The sequence below is a fragment of the Podarcis raffonei genome, chromosome 1 (genome assembly GCF_027172205.1).
Source record: "Podarcis raffonei isolate rPodRaf1 chromosome 1, rPodRaf1.pri, whole genome shotgun sequence".
In the NCBI taxonomy this organism is placed as follows: domain Eukaryota; kingdom Metazoa; phylum Chordata; class Lepidosauria; order Squamata; family Lacertidae; genus Podarcis; species Podarcis raffonei.
In genome coordinates, this window is record NC_070602.1 from 64,641,565 (window position 1) to 64,652,670 (window position 11,106).

Genomic DNA, 11,106 nt, shown 5'->3' on the forward strand with positions numbered 1-11,106 from the left:
AAGGTAAAGGGACCCCTGACCAGTTGCAGACGACTCTGGGGTTGTGGCGCTCATCTCGCTTTATTGGCCGAGGGAGCCGGCATACAGCTTCCGGGTCATGTGGCCAGCATAACTAAGCCGCTTCTGGTGAACCAGAGCAGTGCATGGAAATGCCGTTTACCTTCCCGCCGGAGCAGCAGGCCTCTGCTGCTACCAACTCCTCCTCCCACACAGTCCTTTGATACCTATGACTGCTGTTTGTTCTCCCTCCTTCTTCAAATTCTCCATTCCTTCATACTTTCCAGCTGTCTCCCTATGGCCTTCATCACTGCTGCTACTTTTTAAAGATTCCCAATGCACACGGTCCTTGCTTCTCAATCCATCTCTCCAATGAGGGTACCTTCCTATTTGTACTTAGCATGGTGTATGGTTCTGAAGGATCTTCATGGGTTGCTCTTTGCCCTCTTCTCACAGGTCTGGCTTGCGCCTTTGCAGCAGTGCTAAGAACTTTGTGTTAAACACTGCAAGATGCGCTTTCAGCAAAAACAGATCATGGTTCCTAAGCTCAGGACATGGCACATAAAATTAAATCTAAGAAATCAGGTTTGGGGGGGGGGAATTATCCGATCATGACAAATACAAACCCACACCAATCCAAGTTCAGTCTGTTCACAAGCTGACGAAAGAGGATAAAAACATGATTTTTGAAAGGTAGAAAGTGGAAGGCAGTGCAGTTGTTGGAGGGCAGAACAGCAAGGAGGGAAGAGATGTCCTAAGGAGGGAGAAAGGGGAGAAAGCTGATTATGCAAGTTCAAGGAAAACAGAAGGAAGGATAATCAGCGGTAACCTATCTGCCCTGTTTGTGAGACTCCAGCCTTTGCTAACCTGTGACTTACAGATGGCCCTGCTGGCTATGTCTGATGGGGACTGTAGTCCAAAACATCTTGAGGTCACTAGGTTGGTGAAGGCAGCTCCAGAGCATCTGCCCAGTCTCTATTGAAAACAGAAATGCTGAATGAGGTGAGCCTTGAGTTTCAGCCAGTGTTTACTTTATGAAGTAAGGATTACAAAAGTAAAAGGAAAGGTACAGATCCAAAGGAGTGTTTCATTTTTCTTGTATATTACTCGCTCTGTCTGGAAATGTCCCCATACTCCAGCCTCGATCCATCCCATCCCATCCCACTTTGTCTCTTGTCGTTTTTTTAAAACTCCAATCCCGGCCCATTGGTGGATTTTCCAGTAGCACTTTTTCTGATGCCTGTCAGGGCTCTCCAGTGTCAAGTATGATTTTGTCTTGCTGCTTTTGATGATAAATCTCTTATGATCTAATGTTTTTTCCTTGCACTTCCTCATTTTTTGGACATTGAAACAGTACTTGTCTCTCTCTTTCAATCTCTTCTCTGTCATGTTGCTTATACATATTTTCCCTTCCCGCGATTTGCTCGCTCTGACTTCTGCCATGAATTTATGATCACCAGTATTATCTGTGGTAGGGCCCTGTTTTAGTTTTGCACATTTAACAAAGTATCTATGTGCACATACTTTGCAGCAAACTACCCGCTGTCTTGTGGGACATCTTCAGGAGAAGAAAAGGCTAAGGAGTAAACAAATCTGGAGTGGAGTCCCTAAGATGGTTGGATGGTGCCTTCTACACCTCCTTCCAGCAACTCCTGCAGCCAAGCTAGTGCCAAATGTATTGCTCTGCTTTCCTTTGGACCACATCAGAAAGGCCGAGAGGAGGATCTTCTTGTGTGGGCAGCCCAGGACCTCCAAACACACTGTCCAGGCTTGCACCCCAAGGAGATGACTTTGGTACTGCCAATGCAGCACTTTGACTTCACCCCTGGAGGCTTACTCCATTGTCTCTTGAGACAGATGGACGCCAACAAAAATTGTGCATATGCAGTCTGGAATCTTTGCCCTGATCTCTAGGCTGGGAGCTGGGAATGGGTGCACTTGTCTTGGGGTAGTAAGTAAGCTACTAGCTGGTAGTTTTGGTTTCTCCAGCTGCATGGTTGTATTTTTTATTTTCTATTTTCCTCAGAGTAAAAATAAGGTACAGTGGTACTTCTACTTACAGACGCGATCCATTCTGGGGTGCCGTTCGCACCCCGAAAAGTCCGTAAGTAGAGCGTCACTTCTGCGCGTGACACGATAGAATGCTTCTGTGCATGTGCGAAGCGGCAAACTTGGAAGTAAACACTTCCGAGTTTGCCACGTTCATAACCTGAAAAAACACAATGTGAAGCAAACGCAACTCGAGGTATGACTGTAATACAATTATGACAAGCATGAACTGCATGCTGACATTGAGTCTTAAACCCCTGCCCAGTTTTGAAAACTAGAAATGGGGGAAATTGGCATATATATATATGTGTGTGTGTGTGTGTGTGTGTGTGTGTATATAAACATATTTTCTCTCTCTAATTATTAAGTTTTTCTATTTTACATTTTAGAATATTCTCTTAAACAACCTTAAAATATCAATGACTTCCCTTCTTCTCTTTCCATGTTTCATTTCACATAACATAAATCCCTGCATATTTTACATGAACTAAACCATTCAGTATTCCATTATTACATCCATCAAAACTTATTTACACTGTGGAATTTATCTTAATGCTGTCAACACTTTCAAATGTACACAATTTCCACCCATATAGTCAATAAACACGTTCCAATCTTCTTTAAACGTATCTTCTTCTTGTTCTCTTATTCTGTATGTTAAGTTCCAACTAAAGAAGAATGGCAACCTAAGCTGATGGAATATGCGCAGCTTGCAGACTTTAAAATATATCACATATTCTTGATGGCACAGCAAAGTAGGGTGGAGTTTCGATCAGTTTGTGCACCAGCAGGGGTGGTGTGTCCTGTTTCATTGCTCAAGTTGAAATGGGAAGTGCTGCCACTGCCACTGCTGCCTTGTCCTGTGCTTTCTAGGCATGGGTTTGAGTGGTTTTGCCTTTGCCCCACAGCTTTCCCCCAGAAAATGTGCTATTTACTGCTGAATCAGAGCAAATGCCCCCCCCCCCAAAACCTGATTGCTGTTTGGTCCAATTTCAGCGGTAAACTGCAGGTTTCCCTGGGGGAAAGTGGCAGGGCAAACGGAGGTGTGGATGAGCACTGTGAGACAAAGCAGGAATATTGTTGTTTTTAACCTGGCAGAAAGTTCCAAAGTGGTGGGTGATGGATGCTTCTGATAATATACCTTTCAAACCTTCAACTCCAAAATGCAGGACTACATGAAATGAAATTGGAAGGAGAATTAAAATGGAAGGCAGGGTGCAACACTGAGACTGAGGAGGAGAAAGAGGAGGAAGAGGACAGGCTGTGCCGCTCCCTGGACCAGTTGCAAGTGAGAAAGGAGGCAGGTGGGGGCTGGCTGAAGGCAGACTGAGGTGGCTAGGGCAGTGCTCCATTTTAATAAAGCAACAACAATGAGAGGGGGGGATGTTTAACTATTCTCCACAGAACTGCTTCTCTGATCTAAATCCCTCCTCCTGAGGCTGCTATCAGCTTCTGTGCCTGATTTTATTTATTTATTATTATTATTATTGCTGTGGACACCTTCAAAGATAAGTTAGATCAGAGAAATTGCACAAAGGGAAAAGAAACAATCCTTTCCCCAGTGCCACTATACCCCAATCAAAACTGCTCCCCCACCCCCGCAAAGGTAGCCACTTTTAAATAAAACGAAACATGTCTTACTGCTCACAAATATTGAGGACTTTCCTGTTTAAGGAAAGGGTGAACGGGTCCTCTGAAAAAAGATAACCATTTCATATTTCGGATTCAAGGCTTTTCTCTTACTTACCAACATCTTTGACCTTCTTGAGGGAGGGGAGACCTAAATTCACTGAGGTAGATTTACACTGTCCTACCCTTCGACTGCATTGTTCAACATCCTCACCTGCGCGAGAAAAATGACAAGCAAAATCTCCTTATTGTTCTTGAAATAGCTCTGTACATACATCAGGAAAGAAAAGCATCTGCAAAGCTGAACCTTTTACATTTCACATTATTTAAATCTGCAGGGCTGTTTAATGCTCACCACACTCTCAATCCTTAAAGTGTAAGCAATTTTCTTTCAGTAGGCTTCCTCCCCCGACCCCCACTTTATTTTTAACAAGGAAAACTGCCCCTCCAAATAGAAAGACTGCTTGTTATTTTGAGGCAGTGAGGCAAAACATGCAACATGAAGACTACATTTGGCTTGCCGAGCAGATGTCTACAGATCACTTGATGTTAATTTCAACATAAAAGCTATTATATTCCTGGCCTTGCCCTATTAGTTGTTAAATAATTATTTATGGTTGGCGCATGAAATCTTAGGACCTTAAAGAAGGCCCATCAACACTGCTAAGCTAACTGTGTTTGACATAAAGAGTTTTCTGTCACAAATCGGCCTCAGTGTAATGTTTATTTCATACACAATTCCATTTTGCAAACTAAAAAGTAATTTGGCACTTATATTTTCAGAAAACCTGTGCTTAATGTGACCACTAACACTACCTCAGTGGTAAGGCATTAGACGGTCTAGTTCACTGACATTTACAAAAGTGTACTATAGGTATCCAATTACTCAGTATATCATCATAATCTTCGTCTCACTTCACAGCTCTGTCGTTTGCTAATATGTTTTAAGTTTAGCTTTTGTGGTCTTGGTTAACTCTACGTGGGATTTAATCAAGTCTAGTTGGCTGATACAACACAACAATAACTAGAAATCGCTGACTGATAATTTACAGATTCAACTATCAGGTTGTGTGTGCGTACGCAGATACAGAAATGGAGGCATTTAATACAGTGACTACCGTCACCGTCTGTTTAACTGAATTAAACGCCAATCTTATACAAAACTTAGCAAACTTGAGTGTGTGCTAACAAGAGTTAAATGTACAAGGCATTGTATGAACATTCTCGAAACAAATCTCTGGTTTTTCATATGCTGCTGTCGGAAGCCCTTTTGATGATTTGCCTCATCTCATGAGCATGCTCTTTTTTTTTGTCTAATTAAAGTTTTGCATCTCTAACAGTCAAGCTAGAATTTTAGAAAGTTGAAGGACAAAGATTCTGAATGTGGCATTAGACACAATTCAGTTGAGCTGCCTACTTCAATTGTGCTTGTCTCTTAGGAGAAGCACTGTCTCTCCATTAAAATAGACATTATGGCTGTGTTTTTAGAGGGCTTCCCCGCCCCCTTGTTTATTATTTGTTTGCAATGTCCACTCAAATAAAATGTAGAAACCCAAAATAAGGGAGTCAATGAATTCAAGTGCAGAATTTACACTTTAGTGTATTCTCGGCTTCCAGTCCCAAACTGCCAATCCAGGGTTGCTAGGCCGAGAATCTGTGCAGGAATTATTATACTGAAGCAGACAATTGAGCCTTAGTTAGAATAACAATTGGGAGACGAAAAAGCCCCTGCAAGAACTCTGTGAGATAGGTCATTATTATTTCTAGTTTCGAAATGGGGAACGGAGGCTGACAGAAAATGACTTGCCCAATCAATGGTGGAGTTACGATTGGAGCCCAGGTCATCAGCAGATCAAATTTAAAGCAAAGCCAGAGGTTTATGCTTCTTTCTTCAGTTTTCTAGTTTGCAAGCACAAATAGCTGAGTGCAGCCAAGGTCTCGATGGGTCCCAAAGACAATTCCCTCCCGCGTTTTCTGACTCCCCGTCTTGAAAGCCCCCTTCCTTGTTGGGTGCTGTGAATTTCACCCTTGGTCTGAGCATCTGAGTAGGTTGGAGGGGCCTGGAGAGGGTTTAATGTCTGCTTTCATGAGAGAAAGGCTGAGACCAAGGAAAAGATTTTGTCATATGATTGGTTTTACAATTATTATTAATGACAGAACCATTTCTCTCTGCAGGTGTCTGCTGTCTGTGATAAATGCAACGTTTCCTTGAACATTATGGCATAAAATAAACTAGCAGAGGGAAGCAACCACCCAGGCAGAAACGGCAAGAAGGAGGCAAAGTAGCAAAACTCATTTACATCCATCTTTATTTATCAAACTTAGCAGCTTTTTGACACGCTTCAACTGGAGGTAATTTTAAAGATCTCTGGTAAAGTATGTCTCTTTTGCTAAATGTTGCATGCAATTAAACTTTTGGGAGGTTAGTGATGGGCTGGCAAGCTCCTCCCTGTTCGTCTTGTCAATGAAAATGACACAAAAAGTCGTGTAGAGACTAGGTAACCTCACATAGCACCAAGTACAAAGACTTGCCTTCAGTTCCGTTTCAATCAATGTAATGTGGAAACTAAATGAACTTACACACCCATCTATGCCATCAGGTCCTTATCCTTCCAGAAACTTCAGCCTTGGTTCTGAAACCTGAGCTCCTAACTTGCATTCTGGTCCAGGCCTGTATTTTGTTATAAAATGCTGCACTGGTGAGCTACCGAACCCACTGGTGTTAATACTACTATTACTTATTACACTTATTACACTTAAAAGATTTCCAAGTGACTTACATTTAAACCATGGAGTGTGGAGAAAATTTCATAGAAAACAATAACATTTTCATGCAACATTCAGAACACAGCCCTCACTCCCGAAACAGTCATAGGAGGCTTTGGCAGCACATTAACAAAACAACAGATTCTGCGTACTCCATCAAAGGCCTGCGGGGGAAAGGCAAGTCTCTATGAGGCAGCAAAAAGATTTCAGCAAAGCGGCATGACGGACCTTTGCAGACCCTGGGATACAAAGCTCTAAACAGCTTGAGACCAAAGTGCTTAAGAGGGCTTCTCCCAATATCAACCATTTTAACTTTGTGATCAGCAGGGGAGGCCATGTTGGTGCTGCTGCCACTGGATGCTTCCTGATTGGTACTGATATGTGGTAGGGCCTTCTTGGTGGTGAGATGTGTGTATGTCCCTCAGAACATCAACATCTGAGTAGAATTTAGAAACATTCTGGTTCATCCAGGCGTTTGTTGGCTAAAAGATACTGGTCCTGGCAACCTTGAAATTATTAGCTCTGATGGTATGTAGCTGTTTTTAGAGGTGCTTAATGTTTTAGGTCAGAGGTTTTCAACCTTTTTGAGTCCATGACTCCCTTGACTAACTACATTCTTTCTGCAGAACCCCTGTGGGGCTCAGGAACCCAGTTATGTCATCCCTTGCCTTCAGAGCTGGCAGCCTCTCACCCTTTCCCAAACCCCCTCCCTTGTGGAGTGTTCCCTCAGCCTCCTCTCCTTTCCCCTCTCCTCTGGGCAGCCGCAGCTGCCACCCCTGGTCTCTGAGCTGTCCCCCCTGCCCCAAAGAGAGGTGCCTCCTCACACTGTCCCACAGGAGCCTGGGAAGCATCCCCTGGCCAGCCCCAGAAGCACCATTTGCCTGGGGAGCTAATAGCCAGGGCCGCTGCAACAAACAGCTGTGTAAGCCTTTGGGAGGCAGAGATTCAAGAGGGCATCAGAGGAGATGGGGGGGGGGAAGAGGGACAGAGGCCTGCTATCATTCAAGGCACCCCAGGGTGCCATGGCACACCAGTTGAAAGCCGCTGTTTTATGTTTTGTTTTGCTGTTTTGGCATCTGGGCAAAGGGTGGGATAGAAGGTCTATTAATTATCATCATCACTGTTGTCATTATTTCTATCCCATAATTTCTCCAAGGATTCAATCTGAGAACCAAATACAGATTTTCATGAAAATTCACTAATTATTCAATTCATTTATATCCCATCTTTACTCTAAGGAGCTGAAGGCACTGTACATTCTTTCTTCCCCCACTTCTCATTTTATTCTCACAAGAACCCTGTGAGGGAAGTTAGATAGTGACTGCACCATTGTCATGCACTCTTAATGGTTTATTTATTTTTTATGAGTTTTTATACTCTCCATTCCTCCAGATCAGAGCAAAGGGTGGCTTACAACACAACATACATTATAAACAGTATGTAAATATATGTTGTGTATGTAATAAAACACAACTGCAACATTATGCCTCAACTACAACCAGAATCAATAACAGTAGCTTTCAGTAGCTTGGACAAATAAATAGACTTTCACCTGTCACCTAAATATAGCCTATGTGAAGAATTGCACTATCTCAGTTGGGAGGAAGTTCCAGTAAAGCTAACCACTATAGCGCCCTGGCTCTTAGGTTCCTGTGACATTTCCAGGTCCAAATGTACCAAGCTTTGCAAGCCAATTTTCATACATCTTGCTATACCCTCAATGCATATTTCTGCTATTAACATGCAGTATTTTTGGGAGTCAGCTTGGATTCTCACAGGGAAGCAGCAGCAGCAACCTGCCTCTGGCTGTGATCTTGAGAGATGGAGTTGGTGAGGCAGCGATGGCAGAGATGCTACTGCTGGCTCTGGGCCCAAAGTTGCTTCTGAGCAGTTCCTTTTGGACTGCCACTCTTAACTGTTATGGTAGAATCTGTGGACTAAGGAAAGGCAGGCAACTCCTGGCAGCATGTGAAAGTGCATCAATAGTGACCTCTCATTGTCAATTCCTGCTGTCTGGCTGAGATGTTCCTTCCAGTCTCAAAATCGAACAGAATTGTGAATGCTCAGCTTTTGTTAAAGAGAACACACAACATGGCTCACGCCTTTCTCAATGGAGACTGGTGCCCATTGAGACTGGTGGGGAGGAAGGCTGGGAGCCCAACAGTAGGTGGAGCCAGAGCCAAGGACAGAGCCAGCTAATTCTACTTTTGCCCCCATCCTCCTCCCATGCTGCGTTCTACAGGGCAACACTGAGAATGAGGAGGAGGAAGGGGACAGGCTGTGCTGCTCCCTGGGCCAGTTGCAAGTGAGAAAGGAGGTAGGCAGGGGCCACTGGTAGATAAAGGTGGGGGCGGTCCGCCCCAGGTGCCATCTGGGGGGGGCCATCACGGCCACCCCTGTCCCCCAGGGTGCTCAGCGCGCATCTCCAGGCCGCTTGCCGCCCACCCCAGGACGCCCGCTGCTTGCCACGCAACCCCCCGCTGCGCGCCACGCCCCCTGAGACACGCGCCAGCCATGCCCCGGATGTACGCCGCCCCCAGTGATGGAGCAGGTAGCTTCACCACTGGCGGGGGCTGGCTGAGGGAAAATCAGATGGCTGGGGCAGTGCTCCATTTGCTCTAATGGACCAGCCAGCACTGCCTACATCACTTCCTTTCTAACCAGTGGTCTTAATTAGGGAGATGGGAGAAGGAAACCGAGAAGAATGTGGTTCCTGATACCATGGAAGTAGATCAGTTAGAGGTATTGTAATAGAAAGCAGGCTGCTTCTTCCATCATTGATTGCGACCTATGTGATCAGAAGATCTATTCTGCAGTTATGCAAATATGTTACTCGGTAAAGCAAGCCCCACCATCAGGCAGAGTAATTCTGTTTTAGGTTTCTGATGGTTGCATGCATCTGCTTCTGCGATCTTATGAATCTGCTCCACCTGCACATTTTTGCAAGCAGATTTTTGAACTCTTGGGTTATAATTTCCTGATCTTCATCCTCTAAGAAAACAGCTCTGGGTACAGAAAGCACAAAACACTGTTCAGTGTCAACCATAAAATGCCTTGTTTTGACTAAACCCATCAGTAAAGAAGAAGCAAATAAGTGGGGATATTAAAAGGATGGGAAATAAATATAGTTAGAAACAGAAGGAGAAAAGTTGCAAAAAGTAAGCAATACTTTCTTATCAGGACTGTTTTCCGCCCCATAAACTCTTAAATACACCAGTTTCCCATTAAAAGTTTATATACCTCTCCATTTTCTGACGGCTGCTTCAGCCTATCACCACCAAAATTGCAGCCTATGTTGCAGACCAATTTTTTGAAATGTTTTACGCAAGACTTGCGTGTGCATGCAACTCAGATGAGTCATTTAGCAGAACTGTAGATTAGCAAAAGGATTTTTTTCACTGAACATGGGTGAACAATATTTACAATTTAACTGCTATGAATATCTTGCAGCCAACATTGTGCGTAAGCATATTCATTAAAGTATTTGAAAAAGCACCAATTACTAAGGTTGCTTCAGCGCTAGATTGCCCTGCCGAAACATTGCTCTTCTACAATTAGATGGAAGTGGAATTAAAATTCCACCTGGGAATGCTGGAGAGGACAATGAAGAGACAATGTGACAACCGTCTTCAAATATGTGAACCATTGTCACATAGATGATGGAGCAAACTTGTTTTCTGTCACTCCAGAGGGTAGGACTTGAATATCCAGTGACTGAGACCAAACATAAGGAAAACATTACAGATGGTACAAACTACTTGACAGTGGAACAGGCTGTTTCAGAAGTTTTAAGCCGGTTGTGATAAATATCCGGCCTTCCCAATGCTGCTGAACTCCAACTCCCATCAGCCCTGACAAGCATGGCCATTGCAAGGGATGATGGGAGCTGCAGTTCAGCAACATCTGAAGGGCCAAAGGTCCCCCCCCCCCAATTTAAGCTGTGGCTGTTGGAAGTCCCATCTACCAGGATACTGTAATTTTTTGCAATGAAAGAGGGTTGGCCTGCATGAACTTTCTGCATCTGGTTCGCATGCAACAGAGAAGCACATTTAAACCATCCTTAACTGCTGCAGACTTTTTTTTTAGTTTTCAGTGTGAACAAAGTGAATATTCCACAATGAAGTATATCAGGAGAAGCTTCCTAATATTCCACAATGAAGTATATTAGGAGAAGCTTCCTAACTCCTAAACCTTAGGAGAAATGACAGGAAGAATGGGGAGAGCTGCCCAGCAGTGAAACACTCCCTGAGGAAGTGGCTGGCTCTCCTTGGCTTGGAAGAATTTAAGAAGGTAGCCATCTGCCACGAATTCTATAGTTGCAAGACCCCAACTTGGGGAGGGGGGCCTGGAGTAGATGACTTCTAAGGTAACTCCCAACTCTAACCTCCTATGAAAATAACCCTTCCATATACTAATACACACTGCATATTTCCTTTCTTCAGAGCCCGGAATTTGCCTGTGCTCTAGAAACCAGCGATTTACTGTGTTTTAAAGAAGAAAAGAACAAAAGGGGACTATCTACAAGACTTCATTGCTGCATAAGCGTCTGTGAAAACCCTTCTGTCATTGCTTAATTCAGTCTAGCCAGTCTTCCTGTGCATGTAAACTCAGGCAAATTTTTGAACAAGGAAGCTTTCTTGCAATTTGCATTCGGTTTGCAATTGG

The 11,106-nt window shown here is 43.9% G+C and overlaps 1 long non-coding RNA gene across 2 annotated transcripts; it reads right to left on the bottom strand.

The window, feature by feature from the left end:
* Nucleotides 1–224: 224 nt before the first annotated feature.
* Nucleotides 225–5,019, bottom strand: LOC128414629 (uncharacterized). Of its 2 annotated transcripts, none has more exons than XR_008330694.1 (2): nucleotides 3,794–5,019; nucleotides 225–751 (listed from the first exon to the last, which is right to left on the bottom strand). It is a non-coding gene; the product is annotated as an uncharacterized LOC128414629 (long non-coding RNA). The 2 variants fall into 2 exon arrangements; XR_008330693.1 differs by lacking the exon at nucleotides 3,794–5,019 and adding an exon at nucleotides 876–1,126.
* Between the last annotated feature and the right edge of the window lie 6,087 nt (nucleotides 5,020–11,106).